The sequence below is a fragment of the Macrotis lagotis genome, chromosome 5 (genome assembly GCF_037893015.1).
Source record: "Macrotis lagotis isolate mMagLag1 chromosome 5, bilby.v1.9.chrom.fasta, whole genome shotgun sequence".
In the NCBI taxonomy this organism is placed as follows: domain Eukaryota; kingdom Metazoa; phylum Chordata; class Mammalia; order Peramelemorphia; family Peramelidae; genus Macrotis; species Macrotis lagotis.
This window is the reverse complement of record NC_133662.1, coordinates 250881917-250907357: the sequence shown is the minus strand read 5'-3', so window position 1 is coordinate 250907357 and position 25441 is coordinate 250881917. Positions and strand designations below refer to the sequence as shown.

General features: G+C 40.2%; 1 long non-coding RNA gene across 1 annotated transcript in view; it reads right to left on the bottom strand.

Moving 5' to 3' along the window:
• The window catches only part of LOC141490161 (uncharacterized), a 119221-nt gene that overhangs the window by 66884 nt on the left and 26896 nt on the right, over positions 1–25441 (bottom strand). The gene's annotated exons all lie outside the window — the stretch shown is intronic.

The following is a 25441-nucleotide window of genomic DNA, read 5'->3' as shown; positions in this document are numbered from 1 at the left end:
CAATAAAACCACCTTGGCCCATGGCCTGCTTCCTGTGATTCATAGCTACCAAATCTAAAACAGGATATTCCCACTCAGGTGCCCATGTGAGTAGATGTTGCAATCAATCAATCAATCAACCAATCATTTATTTAGCATTCATGATGGGCCAGGAACTGTTTGTTCTAGGTACTGTTGATGCACAGATGAAAATTATTGATAGGTGGAAAGGACTTTCCAAGTGACCTAGACCTTGAATACGAGATCAGAGCTCTGCTTTGGGGTATCTCATATGAAGATATGTGCCTTCTAATTATACTTGGTTCCAACATCAAGGGGTTTCATCACCGGGAATCTTCCCTCCAAAGACAATGACTGCAACTTTCTAAGCCTTCCTACATGGAAAGCATAGGGATGGATGGTATAAAAACAAAAGATGGAGATGGTTTTAGTCAAATATATTATCCTGTTGCCAACATTGAAGCTTCCCTAGGTCAGGATTTGGAATCAGAGGCCATATCCTAACTCTGCTACTTAGTAATATGACTTAAAGTGAGTCACTTTCCTTTTCTGGGCCTCAGTTTATCTCTAAAACAATGACTAGACTAGAAGTCATCTCTGCAGGCTCCAGATCTACCACCTTGTCATCTAAACCCTGTCCTACCTGATAGACCTATCAGATATTATATGCTGGAGGCATCAGCCCTGACTTAAGGTGCCTGCTACAGGTGGGTCAGTCTTCCACTTTAACATTTAAAATGTTGTTTCCATGGAAACGAAAGGCTCCTGACATTTTGACGGGTGAGTTGCCCAATCAGAAAGTCTTCTCTTATTGCCCATCCCCAGTTACATGGCTCTGCCCAATGGTGGCCACCTCATTGCCATCCATACTGCTGCTGCACCCTCTGGACCACTGGAAATCCAGAGAGAAGGCATGCCAACTCAATTTGGGAACACTATCCATGGGGCATAGATTGTCTTCCCAGTTAAGCACATGTATGTTGACTCACAGGATATGCTCTGTCTCATCAATCCTATTGATGCTTCTCATTCTGTCTCTCGTCCCTAGGCCAACCACCCTTCCACATGAGTCACCTGTCACATCTCTGTTTTCTGTTTCTTACTCTCCAACCATTATACATTCAAAACTCCTATGGAAAAAGAAGTGCCAATCCATCCTCTCCCTCCATCTGACTTCTAGTCCAAAACACCCTTAACTGACCATCACTTCCTTAATACAGATTAGCAGCCCCTACTTAAGCTCCTTGAGGTCAGAGATTATCTTGCTTTTACATTTTTATCCCTAGGTCTTATGACAGCAAACAGTGAAAACCTAATAAATGCAATTTCATGGAATCACCGATTTATAGAGGGGATGGTCTTTCTAGAGACCTCCTACTCCAAGCCCCATGCTCTACAGTTCAGGCAACTGAGGCCCTGTATAAATTAAGTGGCTTGCCCAAGTTAGAGCAGAGAGTAAGCTGTTCTATACTAGTGGATAAGGTAATATGGATCTCATCCCTTTGGAAGTTAGGAAGCAGCCATGAGGAGGGAAATTACACAATGGTTCCCTAGGGAATCCTATTTCATAGGAGAGCCTCAATCAGTTGAAGACATTATAAATTCTTCATGACCATGTAGACAATAGATATTCCAGGGAGGAAATACTAACACATAGATAAGAATCCCTTCCAAAGGCACAGAATCCCTTCCAAAGGCACTGAGGTATCATGGGAAAAGCACTGGATTTTGAGTCTAAGGATCAGGGATCAAATCCTTAACTCTTCCATTTACTGTATGACTTTGGGCACATCACTCTCTAGATTTCAGCTTTCTCATTTATAAATTAAGAGGGTCAAATCAGATGGCTTCTAAGGTCTGTTGCTGCTCTAAATCTATGACCCCATGATCACAGCATCTCAGAACCCCAAAAGGTACACAATGGATTCTGTAACCCATCCATTGCATCTCTCTGTGAATACGATTTTTCCCTATTTTCTCTTAATATAAAAATATGATATACCAGCCAAGTCCTACATGATGCCCTTTATCAGTTAATATATCTCCAATCAAAACTTTCATCACATCATATTCTGAAAGTTATGCAGATGAAGGAGCCATTGTCTGAGAAACATGAATTCCCTGGCACTTCATATTGAAACTACTGAGACTGATTAGTTATCTGGCCTCAATTTGATAACTGAAGAGAAGAGAGGCATATTTTGTGTCACCCGACTACTTTGGCAGCATAAATGAGCTGAACCGCGCTCCTATTAATAAACAATAGGCTGTAATTTTTATTTGGCAGGGAGATCTGTGGCATCTGAAATTCCTACAGTCATCAATGGACTTCCTATTGAGTCTACAGTGTGATACAAGAATATTGATTAATACAAAGCAAAAACCTTTTTAAAAAAAATAACCAGTATAATTGAAAAGCACCATGCTGATGACATAAGGAATATTCAACACCCATTCTTCCCCACATTCATTCAACAAACATGTATTAAAGGTCTTCAATATGCCAGGAATTTTGCAAGGGGCTGGGAATGTGAAGACCAAAATGAAGCATCCCTGCCCCCAATGGTTACAATCTACTGTTGAGAAATAATACGTATGCATATAAGCCAATACAAAATATAGACAAAGCCATTTTGGAGGGAACAGTCCCACAGGGACCAGGAGAGGCCTCATGTGGGAAATAGCACCCGAGGTGGATGTTGAAGAATGCTAGGAAATCTAAAAGATGTCGGTGGAAAGGAAATACATTCTAGGCATAGGGAAAAGTTTGTACAGAGAATCGAGATGGATTGTCACATACAAGAACAGACAAGTGAGTCTGGCTAGAATATAGAGGGAGTTGTGAGGGCAAAGAGAAAGAAATGGCACTGATGTTTTTTCCTCTTTTATCATGAGAAACAGTCTTAGTAGGCGATAGGAAAGCTAGTTCTTCCAAGTCCTAGCCCAGCTGACGTAATTATTAGAAATTAACAGAGGCAATAAGGTGTTAAGAAAAGTACAAAGATGTATATTTACTCTGTTTTCATATTACTGTGTGTGAAGAAGTTTCCTCAATGGAATTGAAAGAGCAACTAGAGAAATCTTGGTCTTGTCCATGATGGTCTTTCCAAAACTAAGTGCCAGCCCTGGAGGCACTTTGCAGGTAGTTAGAGATTTGATCTTTGTGCCACTACCAAACAGCAATGAAGAAACGATTTGAAATCCTTGTGTCCTACCGATCACTGAAGCAGAGCTACTCAACTGAGTAAGAGTAGTTAGAGGTACTAAGTTATAGGGAGCATGATCTTCAAAACAGAAAAGAGATGAGGGAACCAGGCCTAGAAGTCAATAGTTAAGTCATTGAGAGGTAGGGTCCCAAGGAATTGAGTTGAGTGAACTTGGCTGAAAGGTGAAGGAAGCGGAAGGGGACCTAAGGATACAACAAGAATAGAAGAGACACTGGGACTCTACAGTTTTGAAGGTTATGAATTACTTTGGCCACATATGTTCCTTAGGAATGTATTCCACTACCGCTGCTCTCAAAAGTTTTATCCAATGTTCCTACTAAATTCTGAGTGTTTTTGTAGTTACTATTCTTTCTATGACACCTAGTAAATTTACTCATATTGAATCAATTCTATCTACTAATTGATTATGAAAATGAAGTTCACTAGTTGCGGGGGGACTCCTGAGGATATAATTTCTTCCTTGAGCCTATAAGAGTAGACTTTCTCTGAGGAATCCATCTCTTAAGTGAAAATTGAAAGGCTAATCCCAGAATATATGCTATATTAGAAACTGGCTTCCATACCAGTTAAAGCAAGGAGTCATATTTTCTTTTGTCTTGATTGCCTCAGACCTTCTCCATTCATGTCCTTGCTCCTAGACTGATAAAATAGTCACTCCCTTTTTTTTTGGAAAATACAGATTTATCTACCTGGAAGACCAGTGCTGATAGAAGCTAGGTAATGCCCCCATTGTGTATGTAAACCTTGTTTAGGCTCTGAAAAAAATAGGATCTTTCCCAAAAGAAGTTTCCTTATGGCCACATGTGTTTGTATCTTCCATGTTCCTTGATAAATTTATACCAACTTGGCAGTGTAAAGGGGAGTATTAATGTGTAATAAGCCAGGGAAAAGAGCTCAACCAAATTGTGAAGAGGTTTAAGTAGCAAAATATACCATCTGAGAGGCAATAAAAAACCACTGAAGCTTCTTTAATAGGGGAATGATATGATCAAATCTGTGCTTTAGAAATATCAATTTATTAGGGATGTGGAGAATGGTTTTGAGAGGGGGTAGAGGGGAAGCAGAGAGGTCAATGAAGTTACTGCTGCAATCCAATGGATAGTGATGATAGCCATTAACTAGGGTGCTGATCTTTGAATGGGAAAAAAGGTATAGAGATCAAAGATGCTATAATCCATACTTGACAATTGATTGGATATGGGTGATGAGGGTGAAGGAAGAGTCAGGGATGACACTGAGCACCCACCAGACCACCAGTCCATTTCCAGCTTAGATGTCCAAGAAAGCAGCCTTTATGGAGAGATAATCTGCCAACTTCCTCTATAGGAATCACAACCCCTCTCCTCTCCAAGAGTCACTGTGTTTTGAAGAACCCAAAAGTTCTCATAACCAACATCCTTGATTCTGTCAAAGGGTTCAACTCAGAAACAGTTTTATTCATGGAAATGGCAGAAAGGATACATTACCATCTGCCTTGTCTTTAAACCAAAAGAACTACTGGCATTTTCCATTTGACTTACAGTTAAAAAGTCCTTTTGATATTCTTCTTCAATTAGAATGTGAGTTCCTTAAAAGCAAGGTTTATCTTGGGGGTTTTTCCATTTTTATTTCCAGAACTTATCATAGTGCTTTCCTCATGGGAGAGACTTAATAAATGCATTTTCATTCATTCATTCATTCATTCATTCATTCATACATCCAATAAAGGAGACTAAAATCCAGAGAAGAGAACGTGCCCAGCAGTGTTGAGTGCTGCCAAGAGAGAGGGAAGGAGGAGGGATGAGAAAAGACCATTAGATTTGTGTCAATTAAGAGGTCACTGGTATAGTCGGAGAGAGCAGTTTCACTTGAGTGATGTGGTGTCAGAAGGCCAAGTTCTAAGAGGTTGAAAAGTGAACAAGAGAAGAGTAAGTGAAGAAAAATGAGAGCAGACAGCTTTATCTGGGACTTTGGTAGTGAAAGGAAGAAATATAGGATGAGAGCTGGAGGGGAGTTAGAAGAGATCATGGGCTCTAGTGAGCTACCATTCAATCAAAATGATCAGTACCTACTATGTGGGGCTAAGGTAATCTGCCTGGAGATAAAAATAAAAAAAAATCAAACTAACTGTTCCAATCCTTAAAAAAAAAACTAATTAGGAAAGAGCACATGTAACTATATTAAGAATATTTAAATCTTACTCAAAATGAAAAGTTTTCAAGGATGAGAGAAAACTGCATGTCTTTAGGCAGCAGGAAAGAGATCTATGGTATAAAACCAGAAGACTCAAGATTGGGGTGGGAAGGAACGATTGATCACTGGGATAAACTGTAGGAGAAGAACAGAAGAGATGGGATCAGGGAATGGGATCCACTACCCACGTGTTTGCCATTTACCAGAATGACTTGCCATTTCCCCACTTTTTACATCCTCAAATTTGATGTGTCCTCATCCATCTACTTCGTGGAGCTGCCTTCTCTTGCAGATTTTAGATATCATTTAATTCAATTGTCTTCATCCTGCTTCACATCCTGCTTCAGCTGTTTTCGAATTGGGGCCATCACTTGCAGTGAAATCAATCATCATAGGCCAAACATCCAATGGTGTGTTTCAGAGGCAAGCTACGATTTTCACTTTGTCCAAGGACAATGGTAAATTAGGGAACTTTTCCCAGTCCACAGAGAAGACTGGGAAAAACTCCATGACCCTTGGAGCACTTTATCCTCCACCTTCAAAAGTGGTTGTTGTTGCTTTTGTTTGTTTGTCCTTCATTCTTGAAGAAGACCATGACATCAACCATGACATGCAATTGAATTGGATTTCAATGAGGGGGAGTTGTGCAAAGTCAACAACCTCCCTTGGCTTCAAGGACAGAGTAGAGGAAATGGAGTGGAAGCCCTGGATTTGAATACTTATCCAGATGCTAACTGGATGTGTGAATCTGGGAGAGCAGATTTATTTCTCATTTAGTGCAAACTTTTCATTTTGTAGATTCTGTATTTCAGTATTTTTGTGCACCAACTATATTGTCTATTTGCTAAACTGCAAAATGGAACTAAAAGAATGAAAAGTACATGACACTCTCTCTACCCTCAGAGAGCTTAACATGATTTTTTTTTTAGACAAGGCCTATGATTTTATCAACATAATGAATTCCTGGTGAAGAGACTTCCTCTCTCAATGCTTGTCAGCCTCCTTATAACTACTCTTTTTTTTAGGTTTTTGCAAGGCATTGGGGTTAAGTGGCTTGCTCAAGGCCACACAGCTAGGTCATTATTAAGTGCTTGAGGCCAGATTTGAACTCAGACACTCCTGATCCCAGGGCCGGTGCTCTGTCCACTGTGCCACCTAGCCTCCCCCTTTTAACTACTCTTAAAGTCCTCTGAAGGCACTGAGAATGCCTTGACTAGGGTCTTAGAACCAGGGTGTTTCAGAGTGGGGGATTTAGCCAGAACCAACTTGAGACTGATCTTCCTAACTCCTAGGACAGTTCTCTCTCCAATACAGTAAAGTGCCTCCGTATTTACTGGGAATAAAAGAGCTTTAACAAAGATTGTTTTTACTCTGATACTTCAAAGATGAGTATGGGGATACTCTTCACAAATCCTGCTAACGGGTCTTGTCCTTTAGAACTACTAACCCTGAAGACTTCATAGTCGACTTGTGGATCAGCTCCATGGATTGATCCTCAAACAGATGTATAACCAATCCATCACCTAGCTCCAGGTTGAGAGGAACTGAAGTAATGTATGCTTTGCTGATATTCCTAAGGAAACAAATTTCATTATTTCAATCAACCCTAACATTTTGAGTATTATCACCTTCCTACTTCACATTTTTATCACCTCTTACCTAGACCAGTGCCTTCTAGTCTCCCTGCCTTAAGATTCTTCCCTATATAGTCCTTCCTCCATACAACTGCTAAGATGGTTTTCCTAAAAAGTAGTCTAATCCTGTAACTCCTCTACTCAGTAATAGTTCATCATTTACCTTCAGGATCAAATTAAAAAGTCTTCTGTGTGGCATTTAAAAGTTCCTCTTACCCTGGCATCTTTCTACCTTTCTAATCTTACATACTTCATACCTCTCTATGTACTCTATGCCTAAAGAAGAAAATGGTAGACCCCTCTAATCTCTTTGCCAAGAAAACCCCACAGGAGTCACAAAGAGTTAGATATAACTGCAGATGACTCAACAATACCCCCAACAACAGTGTATTCTATGACATAGGTAAATGGTATTATTTATAATTCTTTGAACACAAAAGTTCCATCTCTTTGCCTTTGGATTGGCTATCCACCATCCCTGGAATGCCATCCCCCCTACCTTTTCCTCCTCTTTAATTTCTCTGGCTTCTTTCAAGACTCACCTTCTCTACAGGAGATCATTTCCTGTGCTACCCTTGACCCACATCTACCTGTTGTCTTCCTCTCCAAGATTACTGTCTATTAATTCTGCATATCTTGGGTTTGCATTATCATTTACAGTTTCTCTCTGCCATTAGAATAGGAACATCTTGAGGGTAGGGATGGTGTTTTGTTCTCTTCTGCTTTGTTTTTCCCTTTTAAGTTTTGAGTTCACACTTCCCCAGTGACCCATATAGAGCTTGGAATATAGTAAGCACTTAATAATGACAGATAATGGAGAGGAAATTTAGTGAGGTGTCCGAATGTATGATGCAATCGATGTTGTGTTATACTGAGTAAGTTGTCTCAAGTAGGAGAAACTAGAGTTTGACCTGGCACAATGTAGAGAGAACTGGTTGCAGAGGCAAGAAGACCGGTTTCAACTCTTACTTGTTCTGCTACTTGACCCATTTTCTGTCCCTGGGTAAATTCTTAGTGTCCCCGGAACATTCTCTTAAGATACAAGTTGCAGAGAAGGTGTACATTTGCCCTAATAAAATGGATGTACAAAGGACATCTCAAAAAATCAACCTTGCCAAAACAGAATTCCTGATCTTTTTCCACCTCAGTTCACCTCTCTTCTAAACATCCCAATTTCTTCTGATCATCCATCTAGTCTCCCAAATTCACATCCCCAGCTTTATCCTTACTCTCCCTCATCCCATATATCCAATTAGTTTCCAAATCTTGCTGTTTCTACCTTCACTACATTCTTTCAAATATAACCATTACTCTGCTAACTCTGCTACCAATTTAGTCCAGGCCATCATCACATCTCACAGAAAATGATTGCAATGGTTGGTTAATTGATGTCCCTACTTTAAAGGCCTCTTTCCACTCCAGTCAAAGTACAAATCCAACCATACTGTACCCCTACTCAATCAACTTCAGTGTCTCCCTATTGCCTCTGAGACTGAAAATAATCTCATTTGTAGAGTCTCTGGAACCCTTCCCAATTTGGTTCTGATCCATCTTTCCAGCCTTGGACATTCCTTTCTCCCCTACACTGTGCCTTGCACTCAATGGGCTCTCTGTTCATCACACATAGCATTCTATCTCCTCTTTCCATGTCTTAGCTTACTGGTTGTCTTCTCTGCCTGAAATGCATTGCCTCCAAACGTTCCTTCAAGACACACATCACTATTGTACTTCTCTAGGGCCATCTTCTCCACTTTCTCCTCACCAGGGAAGGTCACAGCCTGGTCAACAATCCAAAGGCTCTCCAGAGGACCAGGAACTAGAGTCCATGGCAAGATTTTTTATGAGCTCAGTCTGAGAGCAGGATCCTAGGACCCAAGGCAGCAGCAGATCCCAAGACCTATAGGCAAGAGAACTACTCTGTTCAATGACTTTGCTACATTCGGATGTGAATGTGGGAGTCCCATGTGGGTGCCATCCTTGTGGGCTTGACTTGGAACATTCTTCTTCATGAAAGAGGAAGCACTTGAATTGGACCTTGAGGACTGCTGAAAGATGAATAGGAGAGGGAGGGTGATCTGAGGTAATAAGATCATAGATTTTGATTTAGAAAGCGGGAGTCAGGGGGGAAGAGAAGAATATTTTGTGCTAACCTTTTTAAGTTTGAACTCACTCTCCCCAGTGACCAAGCTGTTACAGGGAAGAATGTGTTCACAGTTAGGAGGGATAGGTTTATACTTTTGTTTTTGCTATAGTTTCTCTGCAAGTATCTCTTTGTAAAAATTAATTGATGTTAATTAGTTAAATGATAATTCAGTGCTTAATCATCATATCATTAACATACTTTCAAAGTGTGTTGATAATATTAAAGAGCTATTAATTGACTCTCTGAAAAAGAGCATACCAAAATGGGGGGAAGGGGTGGGGTTCAACTGTTAGCTTAATACCTTCCAGAGTATACCTGTAACCCTGATAGGGAAATGTAGCCAGCTGTGACCTGTCAGGGGAGCTGATTCTTCAGTGTAAAGGGAATAAAGACCCCTAGAACTTACAAGGATTATACTTGGAGTTAACTAATTTACATTTATTTGAAATTATTCTCCTTACATGTAATTTTTTAGGATTTTTGGCAAGGCAATAGGGTTAGTTGGCTTGCCCAAGGCCACACAGCTAGGTCATTATTAAGTGTCTGAGCTCAGATTTGAACTCAGGTCCTCCTGACTCCAAGGCCAGTACTCTATCCACTGTGCCACCTAGCCACCCCCTTACATGTATTTTGTATATATGTATTTGTTATCTTTGCTGTTAAAATGTAAGAATTTAGAGGGTAGGGATGATATCATTCTTTGTATTTAATCTTCAGATGCTAGCCAGGGCATTGACCCATAGGTATTTCATAACTGCTCAATGATTGCATGATCTGTAAATTAAGTTCTTTGCCTAGGTTTCCATGCTAATGAAATAACAGTTCTATGAATCCATAATATGTATAAGAAATACAAAGAAATATGGAAAAATTGAAATGGAGGAGGCCGAACCTGGAGAATTAAATACATTAAATAAATACATACAAATTACAGCCATATAGAAGTCAGTTGACTGACATTTATTCAGCACAGTGCCAGTACTGTGTTAAGTGATGGGGAATCAAAGAAAGGCAAAGCCAAGCCAAAATAAACAAATAAACCAGTCCCTGCTCTGAAGAATCTTACCGTCTAATAGAAAAATGAATGTGAATGAATGGGCATATAAAGAATCTTGTGGGGATATTTCATAGGATCAGAAGGGAGCTTAGCAGTCAGCATTCTAGACAGCCCACTCATATAACAGGAAAGGAAACTTGATGTTAATTAATTTAAATGTAAATAGTCACTATGAAAGTTTAGTAAATTGTAGTGAGGTTCGATATTAAGTTTTAAATAAAACATTTTATTAATTTGTCAATCATTTCAACCCCCATTTGGTATTGTCTTGGCAAAGATACTGGAGTGGTTTGCTCTTTCCATCTCTGACTATTTTTTTTATGGATGAGGAAACTGAGTCAGGCAGAATGAAGTGGTGAATCTTCCTTGACTCCAGTTTTGGTACTCTACCCACTTTGCTACCCCCCCACCCAAATAGTAATTAGAATATTTAATTACAGCTATGTACACATAAGAAGGCAATCAAATTAACTAGAGAGCTAGTCTTGGGGTCTAAAAGAGGTGGGTTCAAGTCTTTCCTTTAACACATAGCAGCAGTGCTGTCCTAGGTGATCAACAAAACCTCTCAGTATCCTCAGGTGGACTATATGCTACTGATTACTGATGAGTAATTAAGTTGAATTAGTTGAGGGAGTTTCCATATAAAGAATTCCAGCCATATATAAAATTACATCTCTAAATATAAATCTGTTCTGCATATGTGCACGTATGTGTATGTTGGTGTGGGTATGACACATACAGACAACATTGTGGAAGGTCAGGAAGAGGTGCCATCCTGGTGGGCTTGACTTGGAACATTCTTCTTCATGAAAGAGGAAGGACTTGAATTGGACCTGGAGGACTGCTGAATTTTGAAAGCTAAACAGGAGAAAGAGGGTGATCTGAGGTAATAAGATCATAGATTTTGATGTAGAAAGGACCTTAAGAGACCAAGAGTTTAAGTGACTTGCCCAGGGTCATCTGACTAACAATCATAATAACTAGAATTCATATGCTGTTTTGAGGTTTGCAAAATACCTTGGCATCTGCTTTGTTATTTTGATCCTTGCAATGATCCTTTGAAGTAGCTGCTTTTTCCATGTTAGAAATGAGGAAACTGAGGTTAAAGGCAGTTAGGAAATCTGTCTGGTCATACAGCTAGTGTCTAAGGTGGGATTTGAACCTAAGTCTTCCCGACTCCTAGTCTGATGCTCTATCTGGTATATAATGCCACTTCAAAGGGATGAATTAGGAAAGAGCATGGCGTATACAGGGAGACAACAAAGAAAGCCAATAGCTAATTGCAGAGGAAGTGGAAGCTTTGGCTTAGTGAGTGGTAAGGTTGACTAGGTAAACTCAGTCCAGCAAGAGAATTCCAGAAGGAGATACAAAACCCATCCAAATATGTGGGTGTGTGAAAACCTAATCCTACCTCACTGACTCCACAAAGAAGAAAATAAAAAAATGAACCCCACAAAGAAGGAAATAAAAAGCTAATCCTACAGGCAAGAAAATAAAAAAACTAAACTCACAGAAAAATAAAAAGCTAACCCCACAGACCAGAAAATTTTTAAAAATCCATAGCGGGGAAAAAGATTAAAGGGGATAAATGCAGCAAAGGGGGAAAGAAAGGGTATAAAGGGAAGAAAGAAAGTAAATGAGTGGGAGAGAAGGCAAAAGGAGAAAGAACAGAGAAGGTAAGGAGGAGACAGTGAAAGGAGATGGAAAGGAAGATACACCAATGAAGGAGTAGGTAGTTGCAGGTCAAAGTGAAGGAGGAGAAAATATATGAAGGAATCCCTGAAGGAGGAGGAATTGGAAATGAATGGCTAAGAGAATGACAAGTGAAAGGGAGAGGTTTGAAAGTGGGAGGAAGGAAGGAGCTAGGATACAGAAGAGAGCAGGTTGCTGAGTGTTCACTCTAAGGAGTAATAAGTCTCTCTGGAGAGCTCCATCAGCCAAGGAAACCACTTTGCTCTGTGTCTCCTTGACGCTAAAATAGCAGGTTGCATAGCCAACAGCTCATTCAAACTGGCTATTTGGCAACTTGGAAAGAATTGGTCGAGTGGATACCTCCTTGGGATTTCATTTTTCTGAATTGTCATACCACTTGGGACATTTTGACACAGCCTCAATGGTTTCATCACTGAAGAGAAGAAATAAAATAATTGCTCTATAATGGAAGAGAGGGAACGTGTTTTGGAAATGTGATTATTTGTGAAAAAAGAAAATCCACACCTGCTAGTCAGAATGTCACCTCTGGAGGAATTACACATAACATGATAGGCCCAGAGTTTGAAAGGATGTCAGAGGCCATCTAGGTTGGTAGATTCAGAGCTGAAAGAGATCTTATAGTTCATGTAGTCCAACCCCTCTCCCTAACTTTACAGTTGAGGAAACCATCCAGAGAGGTGAAGATTTGCCTGAAGTCATATAACTCATAAGTATATGAGGTCCCTGGATGCCAAAGCTACTTCTCTTTCTCCTAGATTAGCTGTGCCTCAGTTTACAAAGGAAACACAAAAGAATGTGAAGCCTTCTGAATGATGATATTCTTCTAATGCTCCCTCTTTTTCTTCTACCACTTGCCTCACCCCATTCAATGGACACAAGAATAAGGCTCCCCAGCAGCAAAGAGACCAACCCATCCCATCCAACAGGCACTTATACCCCTACGACATGAAAGGCAATAGTGTAGAGAAGATAGAGATTCTCAGTCAGAACGAAAGGTACTAGCATTATAAATAAATAAGTAAAACAAGCACTTCTTGTCTTCGAGTAGTTTCCGTTCTATTTAGGGAAATGACACCTAAAGGACAACCGTGGCTATCAAACAAGTTTTTGTTGTTTTTTGGTCATTTTCAATCATGTCTAACTCATTGTGACCCTATTTGGGGTTTTCTTCTCAAAAATACTAGAGTGATTTGCCATTTCCTGTTCTATCTCATTTTACAGATGAGGAAACTAAAGCAGACAGTTAGTTGACTTGCTTCACTTCATTTTACAGGTGAGACAATCGAGGCAAATAGGGTTAATACACTTGCCCAAAGTCACACAGTTAATAAATGAGTCTGAGGTTAGATTTGAACTCAGATCTTCCTGACTCCAAGCCCAGCACTCTGTCCAGTGTGCCACCTCTCTGCCCTATAAAAATGTCTAAGATAGTGAGTAGAAAAATATAAAAGACCATTAACAAACGATTCAAGAGGCAATGGTAGCAGTGGTTGGATTTCAGTGCCCTAAGAAAGAAGGCTGGGGAGGGGGAAGCAGCAGAGATGAAAAAAATAGAAAATGACTTAGGTACAGATATAAGGACCCTATGTCCCAAGCAATGGGGCTTCAAGTGGAAACAAGGAAGGCCTGCCTTTGGCACATATTAGCTGGGAGACCCTGGACCAATCCTCTCAGTGATTACAATTTATATAGTTGAGTGACCAAATTTCATCCTCAGAGAATTTCCACACTGGAAGTTCCCTATCATGATGAAATCAACAGATCCAGATATCTACAGCTTTGGGCCATCTCATACACACACACACACACACACACACACACACACACACACATTCACACACACACACACACACTTTCACACATAAACTAAAAAATATATTCATTGCATGTCATTAGACTTAGAGAATGTAAAGGAAAAATCAGAAACAACAGCACTGGGGTAAGCATCTCCCACAACTAGGAAGGTGCTTTGATGAGCAAGACAGATTTGTGTTGTGTTAAACAGGATACCATTATCCCTCCCCACTGCAACATCCATGGGGAAGGGAAAAGATTTCCTGTATATTAAATGAGGGTTAAAAAAAGGCTTTGATCAATAATGTCTCTTTATGAAAAATAAAAGTGATGAAAATGATCAGAGATTGGATCTAAATACTTAATGGCTGTGGTCACCACAGGGAAAGCACAGCAAATGAGACATACAACAGCTGCTCAGGATGGTGTCCAATTGGGGACAGAGACTAAAGAGGTCTTGGAACATTTTTCTTGAATTTTCCAAATTGGTTCCTCTTAGCAATCCCTAAGGCATCCATGTCCTGGAAAGAATTCTAGGGAAAAACTCTCCAATTTCTTTTTTTTGCAAGGCCAGATTTGAAACTTTTAAGAAGATTCCAACAAATTGAGGTTTGAATGCATTGATAATGCTTTTGGGGGGAGAGGGCAGGTAAGAAATGACTCCTTATTTAACTGACAAAGCAACTCCCTCTCCCAGGGCATTTCAGCTCTATCATTTCCAGACTTAAGGTGACTTCACACAGCAGCCCCTCACTCAAAGCCAAGTCATTTGCATGTCATGGCATCACCTCCTGATGTCATAGTCCTCTCTTAGAACAAAGGACAAACAATAACAATGGCTTCAGGCACCAAAACAGGAAATGATTCCCAAAGTGACACAGCCGAGATGTCTCTGAGGTAGAACAACTCAAGTGGCATTGACTCAGAGGCCAATGATAATAGGGGTTCTTAACTGAGGCTGGTAATGTTTTTAAAGGACTATGCTAAAGTATAATTGGCTTCTTTTGCAATGCTTTGCATTTTATAAGACAGGCTTGAGGGTCAAAATATTTGCATCCCAGTCCTGCACAGTTAACTTGAGCCAAGCATGAAGTCAGGAAGACCTGAGTTCAAATATGGCCCAGCTGTGTGATCTTAATCTATTTACTTAACCTATTTATCTCCATTTCCTCTGTTGTAAATTAAGAATAATAACAGTAGGGGCGGCTAGGTGGTGTAGTTGGGGCAGCTAGTTGGCGCAGTGGATAGAGCACCGGCCCTGAAGTCAGGAGGACCTGGGTTCAAATCTGCCCTCAGACACTTAATAATTACCTAGCTGTGTGGCCTTGGGCAAGCCACTTAACCCCATTTGAATTGCAAAAAGCTAAAAAAAAAAAAGAAGAATAACAGTAATAGTACTTACCTGCTAGGATTTTTGAGAAGATAAAATGAAATGCCATACATGGAACAGTGCATAGAATATATAAGTTGGTAGCATTGGTTCTGTCTCTGCAACTAATTTGTCTGTGATCTTTAAGGAGGATCAAGGGAACATGAATTCAAATCCCACATCTGACACAATACCAAGCTGCTAATCCTCACTGTGGCTCAGTGTTGAAAGATGCACAATGAAGATACAGATGAGATGGTCTCCAGGTTGCTGCCAGATCTGGCATTCTGCATCTTCAAGAGAGATAACTTCATATTGCCAATAAAGGGCCATGCTTGGAGCTAGGAAAATCTGGTTCCAAATCCAGCTACAGGCATTTACTTGATATATGACCCTTGGACAAGTCATTTTGCCCTGTTTGCCTCAGTTTTCTCCTCTATGATATAGGTAGGGGCAAAATTCTACCTGCCTCAATTGATTTTTATGATAACAAAATGAGATATTTGTAAAGAGTTCTGCAAATCTTAAAGTAATATATAAATGCAAGTTATAATCATCATCGCTATTTTAACAACAAACCCAAGCCATCTCCTCTCCAAGAACCCCACTCCGTAATCTGTAAATTGGAGATCAGATCGGCAGGATATAGCTCACAGGATTATTATAAGACTCCAATGAGATAATATATGTAACATGCTTTGCACACTTTAAGGCACTATATAAATATCATCCATTACTATGGCATAATGGGTGTTGGGGGATAAAGAATTCAATTAAACAAGCATTTCGTTTATTAAGCCCTACTCGTTTGCCAAGACCTTTGCTAAGTACTGGAGATGCAAATTCAAAATAAAGAAATAAATAAATAGAGCAGTCCCTGCCATCAAGGGGTTGTCCTTCTACCGGGGTGGGGGTACCCTACAAAGGAGAAGGGGACAAAGTAACAGATGAAAGAACCAAGGTCCACTGATGGCAGGCTTCAGAACGTTACACAGCCTCACCCCAAATCCAAGTTCATATTTCACAGAGGGTTTCCCCTTTGGATCTATGGTTTGGTCCAAGGTCTTCCCTTCACCCTTCTCTTTTTATCTCCATAAGGAACCAAGAAGTTAACTTTCCAAACCAGAGAAAATGGACACTTAATAAATCACCACTAATAAACACCCTTGACTTTGCTTCTCTTTTTATAATAAGGATAGAAGGCCACAGATTAGAGCTGTGGGTTTTGTTAGGGCTGAAGCCAGCCTGGGAAAGGAGAGATGGCCTTGGCCTTGGCCTTGGCCAGCCATATCTTATCATAATAAAATGGAAGTCAGAGAGAACTGGAAAAGCCACAGCTAGGTATTGGGTCCCAAGATGCCCAGCCCAGAAGTAACAAGGTAGGCATCTCTTGGTCCAGATAGAGGCCCCAACATCAGCCCAGCTACTCGATGATTCCAGCTGCTAATTACCTCCCAAAAAACCATCAGCAATCCATAAACAGGGCAGGAAGCGAGGCCTGGGCTTTTGCAAAGCTGCCGCTGGCTACAGTCAGAGACGTTTAATCGGCCGCTCTAGAGGAAGTGGCTTTCCCACCGGCTTCTCTGCAAACACAGCATATTATGATAGTAACCACTCAGACATGGGGCTGGTATCCATTAGCTAGTATGACAAGGGTGAGATCTGGAATGGATCAATGCTCCACTGGAACATTGCATCTGAGGGGCAAAGAGCAGAGTTGACAAAGATATACCCTGGCAAAAATTCCCAGATATCTCGATGATGAAAAGGTCACCAGAAGGAGCATCACAAAGGGATGTTCTTTGCCTCCCTTGAGAAGTGGTAGGGTATATGCCTGCCCTCCAAACCATTCTCTATCAACCTCAACAGTAACAATTCTTGCAGGATGCACACCCATCCCAAACAGGATCCTGTTTTCATACCTGTTTAGAAATGTATGTGTTTATGCAGGAAGCAAAAAACAAAAGTTCCCGGACCCTCCTCCTTGTAATTTTTGTCAAGGAGAATGGCTTTAGCTTCTCTGCACATAACAGATTCAATGGGGGCCCTTGCCAACCTTGCCTACCAGAGTGAATGGGAGCAGCTTTTGGCTTCAATCAAAGTTAGAATGATTCATCAGCTTCTTGCCCCTTCCAGGATCAATTATAAAATCCTCTGGTTTGGCATTCAAAGCTCTCCAGAGTCTCCACCCTGCTCCCTACCTTGCCGGTCTTCTTAGGTCTTAAGCCCCCTTTGTGTATTCTAGGATTCGGGGATTCTGGCAGACTTGTTGTTCCTCACCCAAGTTACTCCATCTCCCAATTCTGGTATATCCCTAGAATATTCCTCCTCATTTTCACTTCCCTTGAAGATTCAGCTTATAACTGCCATAAACATAAAGGGGGTCTTCCCTGGTCTAACCTCCCACTCAGTTCCTTCCCTCTGAAATTACCTCCTGCTTACCCACATACTAATGGAGGAGACAACCAGAACAAAGATTTAAGTGTATATGATTTATACAGAATGTATATAGCAGACAATTTCAAAGAAAAGGTGCTGACCACTAAGAATCTGGAGGAAGGGAGAGACCAGGAAAAGTCTCCTACAGAAAGTCAAATTTGAGCTGAGTCTCCAAGAAATACAAGGAAGCTAAGAGGCAGAGGTGAGGCAGGAGAATATCAATGGCAGGGCAGACAGCCAGGAAAATTCAGAGTTAGGAGACAAATATTTATGTGCAAATAGACCAGAATTCTGGGTTCATAAAACTCATAAAGGAATGTGGAAAGGGAAGAAGGGGCCAAGCTTTAGAAAATAGCCCAGACTTTAAGCTGGAATGGAAAGTGCTTAAGGCCCAGGGTTTGCCTTAATCCTCCTACAACCCTGGAAGGAAGGTAATATTATAATCCCTCTTTTTCAATTGAGGAAACTGAGGCAAACAAAGGTAGAGTGATTTACCCAGGATCACACAGTTGATAATTTTTGAGCCAGGAAGACCAAGCAGAAGTCTATTATCATAGTCTGGCTAATGAGGTCTTGGATAAAGTAGAAATAATAATCTTCAGTTCACAGAAATCCTGTGAGGGAAACATACCACAAATTTTAAAGTACCACAGACGTAGGAACTCATTATTATGCACATTATTCATTATTAAAACTGGTCATCAATTATTAAGTGTATATTATTAATAATTGTTGAGCAGTTATTATGATGTATTAGTATTTGTTCCATGAATCAATTCTTTAAATGATGAACTTCTCTCATTATTTGGTAAAGGAAGGGGGACAGTCAAATCCAGCCTCTATAGACCCCAGAGAAATGTGATTGGGATGGACATTTGTGTCCTGGGCTGGATCCTACAGCTCTATGGGCAGCCCCACTCATGGGACGGCCCCCACCAGCCACTCCTAACTTCACCCTGGAAAAGATAAAAGGTAATGAAGTATTGTTGAGTGGGTCTTAAGAGCTTCCTCCATCCTGAGAAAGCATGAAATATTTATTCAAGTTCCTGGGTTGCCATTGACGGCTCAAATTTGAATTAATTTCTCTACTGCTACCCACCATGAGAAGTGAGCAGCCTTGGGTTAAGCCACTGGTCTTTGAGTGCTCCATTAAAATCAAGCCCACCAGGCTGGCAAGCGTCCATGTTGGGAGGGGTTAATGATGCTTTCTGTTTCTGCGCCTGGTCTCTCGTCATATTCCTCTGGTGCATAATAACAGGGCAGAGTCGGCACTGACTTGGAATTTTCGATGTAAAATTAACTTTTACATGTGAGTCACTCTTTCCTAAATATAGAGGCAAGAGTTGGGGTGGGGTGGAGGAGGGCGAGAACCGACCTGAAATAATAGAGATTCTTTATCGAGGAGGCAAGGAGCCCACATGGTAATTAAGTGGTGTATCAGCATGGGCTGCACGCCATGGATGAGATGCTGTTTACAGCCAGAGTCGTTCCCACTAAAATGTCGGCCTCTTCATCACTGGCTGCCATGTTGGATTTACTCATCTATAATGATGCTTCTCTGTCAGCTCCTCTAAGTAGGTCAGTGTGAAGGTGCCAAGGTAATGGGAGATAATAGCTAGAGATGTCCCTCAGTCAGGTTTAACATTGTAGGGTGATTGGGGGACAGGAAGGCTTAATCCTCTTTCCTTGATCTTTGTCTCTCCAAAGACAGCCCAGAAGTACTTGGGAAAAATACAATTTTTGTAGGGTTTTTTTTTTAGTCATGCTAATTCAGAAGAGAAAAGCAACAGCTTGAGAAATGTTAGGCTAGGCTTTGTTTATTTCAAATGTGTTGGTGTGAAAACAGCAAATCTTCTAACATTTGATCCTGTTTTTGCCTTGGGCCATGACCAAAGATTCCAGAACAAATGACTTCTCTAGCTTTTTTCCATGAAGGCACATACAGAACTAGGGAGGGGCAAATAGGACATTGCACTTGGATGCACATGAATATTTGGAAAGGACAGGAAAGACTCCTAATAGTAGAGCAGGGTGTTCAAGCAATCCTCCTATGACCCCACAAGATGACTTCCACACATTGTTGACACAACTGTCGCCCTTTTGATTTAGCCTAAGACCAGCCCCCTATGATGTATGTGTTACTATTATAGCATTCTCCTCGGCCCTTACAGCTCAGGGATGTTCTCATTTCCCAGGTTTAAATAGCACCCATTGGTGGAGGACTGAATTCTGTGTCTTGATCACCTTGAAGGTGAAAACAGTAGTCCAAAGATCTTCCTACCCCACCAATGAGTTTTCCCAACAGTTCACTCTCTCTGCTGCTGCCTTTCTAGGAATAATCACTGGCTGTCCTGGGTTTTCTGTCTGCCTAATATTGGATCTTGTTTCCCTGGTAGGTATCTTCCCAACATGGCCCTCTCCAGGGTCTCCTCTCTGTGCTTGCTCTAGGAATTAAATCACTAGTCATTGCTCTGAATCAATATAGCCAAGCTTCAGGAGAAAGAGAACCAGATTAAAAAAGGAGCCCTGGGGTCTAGTCCTGGGTCTGCCTCAAAGCAGCCCAATCACCTTGAACAAGTTCAGTGTTTCAGTAATCAGTGGGCCTAGGCTTAAATTCCCCCTCTGGCATGACCAGTATATGGCTTAGGTTAAATCTTTGCACCTTAAAAAATTCAATTTCTTCACCTGTAAAATGAAGGCATTAGATTAGATGAACTGTCATGTCCCGTCTCCTTGCAAATTCTATGTAGCTAGTTCATTGCCAAGTATCCAGTCACAAAATAGGACCGGATGACAAAGAACAATTGGGTTAGGACATAAGAGTTGGAAAATAGTCTAAAAATCATCTCATTTGGTAGAGGAAGGAGCAACAACTCAGGGATCATTTAGTCCATCCAGCTTTCATTTTCCAGAATACAAAAAAAAACCTAGACCAAAGAGATGGAAAAGGGATTGTGAATAACCAAATCAATATGGCCCAGGACCATACCAGATGATGAGATCGTGGGTTTAGACCATCCAGTCCAACTCCCCCCCATGTTACAGATGAGGAAACTGAGACTGAGTAAGAGTCTTGTCCAAGATTACAAAATAAATAAGCAACTAAGGTAAGAATTGAACCCATGTTTTCCTTACTCCAAGTCTAAAATCCCTATTCCAGGCTACTTCAAATTCTAATCTCATACCTAGATACCATGCTAAGGTCGTTTCCATTCCTTTCATTTTTAAGTGAAAAAATCAAACAAACTATTTTTATTGTTATTTCATTATGAAGAGGAACTATACACACACATACACACATAGACACACACACACACACACACACACACACACACACACACACACACACAACATACCATTTGCTTGCTTATTCCAGCCCTTTTGGGGAGAGTGGTAGTATGGAGACTATATTTAGTTAAACAAATTCACAAATGTAGACCTCTCTGTAGTTTGCAAGAGACAGAGAAATAACATTGGCACATGCTGAGCTTCTAACTCTTCCACCCTCCAAGGCAGTGAGAAATGTTCCTGACTCACCAAGGTAACTTCTAATGATAAGATTCATTATTCTCTGTGCACAGCTCTGGGGAGAATCAGTTTTTAAGCTTCCCAGGAGCTCTTCATACACAAGACTTCTAAGTCTGATGGTTGTTTTTTTTCATTATTTTAAATATTTTGATAACTTTACTCAATAAAACTGGGTTCCTTTATAATCCAATGTATTTTATTTTGGGTATTTTGAAAAAAAATCTTATTCCAAGAAGGGGAGTATAGACTTCAAAGGACTGCCAAAGACATATAGGACACAAACAAGGGAGAGGACCACTACAAAAGACCTATAATGATTTTTTACACTGACAAAGGAGCGATCAGTCATATATCACAGTCCCCCCATGAGACTGAATAAATAGGAACTATACTAAAAGAAACAAAACCAAGATAAGCAGCTGGACCAAGCCAAGTTTGCCATTGAAGACCCATACCATGGGGAACACAGTTTGGAGATTGTCTAGGGATCCATGTTCAAACTAATTGAAAAGAGAGCAAAAAAGAAACTAATCTTTGGGGGGGAAATGGCTCTCAAGTAGATATCTTGAATCACAAACCTTCTTCCTAAGTCCTCAAAATTAGAATTAGATTTAATTAGAAATAATATATTTCAATACAATACAACACCCTATCTTTTACCAAAATTCCACCTCTCTTTGAAAGTTCCCTATTTTTATGTGGCACCCACCAACCTCCAAGTCACTCAAGTTCACGATGTCAAAGTCATCTTTGATTCATCCCCCATTTCCAATCCACTATCAAGACTCCCATGACATCAGTTCTAGTTCTCTTCTCTCTAGTCACACAACCCTCAGCACTCACCTAGATTATTGTAATAGGCTTTTAATTGGTCTCCCTGCCAACTGGTCTTCCCTACTACTTGAAGTCCTCAGTCACCCAGGTGAATTTCCAAAAACGTACAGCTCTAGCCAAGTCATTCTTCTGCTCAATTAACCCCAATTGCCATCTATCTTGCGGAAGGTAAAATACAAATTTTTCTGGTAGAGGTTTTAAAGCTTTTCATAGTTTGCTTCTGACCTTCCTTTCTAGTGTTATTATATATTATTTCTCTTCAAGTAATCTATGAGTCCAGCCAACTCAAAGTCTTGTTATTCCTCATAAACAACAGCATTTTCTTAGGCTGTTTCCCATACCTAGAATGCTTTCCCTCCTCACCTCTATTTCTAAGAATGCCAAGATCTTAGAATGCTGCTCAAGTGCCCATTTTTCTATTAGACTTTTCCTGATCTCCAAGATGTTAGGAATTCCCTCCAAAAAAAGTCCCCTGTATTTATATTGAATATATTCTGTATATAATTATTCATGCATATATCATCTCCTTCAACAGAATATAAGTATTTTGAGGGCAGAGATTGCTTCACTTTTGTCTTTATATTGTCAGTGATTGATCAACAAAGGAACAGATAGGTCTTGCCAATAACATACTATTCAAGCACATCCGTGAATAGTCACATAATTGACTGAAGGATACGAAGGATACACAATCCCCATTTGCTTGTATATTGTCATACAAAAGATTATAGGTAGAAGAGACCTTAAAAATCATTGAGTCTAAAGCTCTTTTTTACAGAAGAGCAAACTGAGGCACAAAGGGGTAACATGACCTTACAGAAGTGGAATGTGTCTAAGGCCACTGTCCTAGTTACTGTGCCACACACTGATTTGCTAAAGCAAAATGAAACCTAAAAGCAGTTTTTAACTTAGTAAAGCCTTCTCAGAAGGATTTTAAATGTATAAAATAAAATAACACACTTGCAACACTAAGCAATTAAACTGAAACACATTTATCATTTTTTTAATAGGAAGATTCCAAAATAAAAATCTTGGAAGAATCTCTTCTCCAACCAAGTACGCCCCACCGCCACCATGCACTTATCAAAATTGTACAAGAGTCCTTGAAAGATCCAAAAGCAAGACAGCAAAGATGGGAGATGATGTATCTTAGAAGTTGAGAAAGCAAGTTTGCATAGAACTACTTGAAAATGAATAATAATGTGTAATCAAAATGGGAAGGTGAGTGGCCTATGGAGGGTTCTTAAGCCCAGACTAAGTTTATTGTATTTTTATCCAAAGTCAAGGGGAACCACTGAAGATTGTGAAGGGTGGGAATGGGACAGTTCACATACCTGTGCTTGGAGACTCCCATTTTAGCAATTATGTAGAGAAGGTCTGAGGCAGGGAGATCTATTGCAATAGACCAGATGAGAGATCAGAAGGGCCTCACATGGAGGGCTGATGTTTTGAGTGGTGAGAAAGGGGCAGATACTAAAGATAGCTTGTAGGTGGATTGCTTGCCTATAAGATGTGGCACCTGAATGGATAGCAGAGGACAAGGGATAGCAAAGAGCTAGGAAGACACTGAACTAGCGATCCTTTGGCAGAAGAAGACATCTCATCTGGATTAAAAAATGGACAAGTCAACAAGTTTTGTTATATTATTTTATTTTCAAATATCCTTAATCAGAGCCCTCCTTTCTATTGAGCAAAATTAAGAAGCGATTAGAAGGCATATTGCAGGGGAGGAAATGTGTTAGAAATATTCTTCTTTGGGGTGATCCTTGGCATCTTTGGTATAGAAAAAGCTCAGTGAAACTCCTGAGGGGAAAGTGCCATATGGTAAAATGGTTTGGGCAAGATGGGAATGGTAAGGTTCAATTTACTCTATCCATGCCATTTTATAGGGAAGTTGACTGACATAGAAAGGGTGCTGATACTACAAGGGGAAAAGTGAATTGCCCCCCAACATCTTTGAGCCTTTTTGTATTGATTTTTTCCCAGCAGACAAGAGTCATGAGGCATCCCAAATTCCTGAGTGTTTCCTATTGGTCTCAGTGAAATCTCATACCCTTTCCCTGGCTTTCAGTGGGCTTTCTCGGACTTAGACTGTAAGACTTTTCTACTCCCCTGATTGCAGAGTCCTGGGGAAGTAGGGGTGGGAAGAAGGAGGAGAAGCAACATTTGACCCTCTGGGAAGCATCCAAGATTCAATTATAGATCATATGGGTACTAGAGAGAGTCCTTTGCCTAAGGATGATCTGAAGAATGGGAAGAATTAATAATGAGAGAGAAAAATAGTTAGGTCTTTTACTGCCTTTACTACCAATGTAATCACCATGGACAACAGCGAATGATTTAAAACACCATCTGTGAACTGGAAAATTCAGAAGAGCCAGCTCAGAGTGAAGTGGAAGGAGAATTGTTTCCATTCCAAGGCTGGAAGCATATCATTCTTTGGACAAAATATTTATCAATTTATTTTTTTTTTTGCATGTGAAGCACCATGCTAGTCACTATAGGGATTACAAAGGCATGGGACCTGCCCTCAAAGCACTTACATTCTACCCTTGCAACACCTGGACCACTAAACTTTAAAGGGAGGAGATATTCAATGATCATAAACCTCAGGAACTATCCAGCCCTCTTGTTTTATAGATGAGAAAATAAGCCCAGTTTGTTTGGCAAGTTAAAGAGTCAGCAGGTGGGAGAGTGTTTTAATGTGCTGTAATTCCCATTAAAAGAAATAAAATGTTCCATTCTGGAAAAGGTCTTTATTCATCTCTGTTAGCTGCTTTTGCAAATAACTAATCCAAGGAATGGGTCAGTTAGATGGCACAGTGCATAGAATAGCAGGCCAGGAGTCAGGAAGACATCTTCACAAATTCAAATTTGATGCTTACTAGCTGTGTGACCCTGGGCAAGTCATGTCACTCTGCTCATCATATTGTAAAATGAGCTAGAGAAGGAAATGGCACATCCCTCCGGCATCTTTTCCAAATTAGGTCATGAAGAGTTGGACATGACTGAACAACAAGAAATGATTGAAAAATCAAGAAATTTGAAAGATGTGTTTCTGGGGGGTGGTGCTGGTGGGATGAGGAATCACTAGCTAAAATAAACATTGTCTTTAGAACTTTAGGTATGCCAGATCTAACCATGCTTCCACCCTGCTCCAGAATCTTCCATGACTCCCTATTTTCTCTGGGATATGGGTGGGGGAGAGAAGGAATAAGAAATTATATTATGTTGTATTATAGCACTTAATGTTATGTTATATCATGTTTTATAATAATTTATCATGTATTATAATGCCTATTATATATACCAGTCTCCTATATAGTCTCATTTATAAATATTATCTCATAAAATAAAAACTCTTTAGTTTAGCATGAAAAATCCTAAAAACCTCTTGCTTCCAAATACTTTTCAAGAACAATTTTAAATGATTCTCTATTACTTTAATGTTAATGATGTCTTAAATGATTCTCATGCAGTCAGACTGACATTGCTCCAGTTCCAAATTCCAACCCTCCTTCTCCAGATCTT